The 1,177-nt window shown below is 66.9% G+C and overlaps 1 long non-coding RNA gene across 1 annotated transcript; it reads left to right on the top strand.

Moving 5' to 3' along the window:
* Positions 1-230: 230 nt before the first annotated feature.
* Positions 231-1,073, top strand: LOC145718181 (uncharacterized). Its single transcript, XR_014141629.1, has 2 exons — positions 231-323; positions 670-1,073. It is a non-coding gene; the product is annotated as an uncharacterized LOC145718181 (long non-coding RNA).
* Positions 1,074-1,177: the final 104 nt, after the last annotated feature.

The raw sequence follows: 1,177 nt of genomic DNA, 5'->3' as shown, positions 1-1,177 counted from the left end.
TCCCGGAAACTGCTTTGGCGGCCCGAATACCTTGGGGACCCTGCGGAGAGAGGCCCGATCCCCTCTCCCCCAGCGTCCTCCTCCGGCGCGCGCCCGGCACACCTGCGACCCCGCGCCCCGCAGCGCACTGGGAACACCTGTCCGCGGTAGGAGGGACCGGAAACGCGTGTCTCCGGGCGCACGCACCGCCCACCTCCGCCGCCTGCCCGCGCTGCCGTCGCCTGGCCAGCTCCCGGCTCCCGGCCCTTTAAGGCGGGTGGTTGCGGCGGCCGCGCTCGGGGCGGGGAAAGCGAGGCGCGCCACGCGGGGCTGTCTCCCGAGCAGTAAGTAGAGGCGAGGCCCACCTCGGGCCCGGCCGCGTCGCCAGCCCCGCTTCGGGGGCGGCCGGGGCTCGGGGAAGCGGGCGGCACTCCCGGGGTGGGGCGCGTCCCGCGCGGCTAGGGGACCCGTCCCCGACCCCCCACTTCTTCTACCTCCGCGGGTTCCCGGAGCTCTGGGGCCCGCCGGAAGCGAGTGCGTACCTGTCGGCCCTTTCGAGGGGTCCGGGGGTCGGGTTTGGGGGACGCAGGGCAGGCCTCCGAGCCGCCGGACGCCCGAGTCCGCCCCGGGACCCGGGCTCTCGCTCTCCCCGGGGGCGACTCGGGGTTCACGAGTGTCTTTCGCTTCCAGACTGGGCGAGATGGAACTGCGACCATGTCAAAAAGCCGGAGAATCAAACGGTTAACACTCAGTCCAAGTGCAGTTTCGGGTCCACGGCTGTCAGTGTTAAACGCGCTGAATTTAGAGGGGGTGGAGGGAAGACCAAAACGAAACAGCAAACACTATCCTGCCGACCGCAGCGGGTGGCAGCTGCAGTCTAAACGGGCCCGGACAGTGTAGAAAGCACGACTTTGACTGCGGCCGTGGGCTAGCAGCCCCGCTACGCTCACTCTTCCCGCGGCTCCAGTTCACCCAGCGGTCACAGCAGAGGGCCTAGGGCATCCTGCGGGAGTCGTACGGTTGTGAGTTCTTTTCCCAAAGACCTCGTTTGGCATGTATTCAGAACTAAATTTCCCTTCCCAGAAGAGGAAGAGCCGTGCAAGAAGGAATTAGACAAAGGCCCCCCCGCCCCACCTCTGTTGTCTTCTTTTGAACTTGTAAGAAATGGCTTTAAAAAGCATTTGACCGGGGGGGGGGG

Source organism: Leptonychotes weddellii, unplaced genomic scaffold, assembly GCF_054177405.1.
Source record: "Leptonychotes weddellii isolate Sample4059 unplaced genomic scaffold, ASM5417740v2 HiC_scaffold_11776, whole genome shotgun sequence".
Taxonomy (NCBI): domain Eukaryota; kingdom Metazoa; phylum Chordata; class Mammalia; order Carnivora; family Phocidae; genus Leptonychotes; species Leptonychotes weddellii.
Note: the sequence above shows the minus strand (reverse complement) of the source record. Positions and strands in the feature narration are given on the sequence as shown.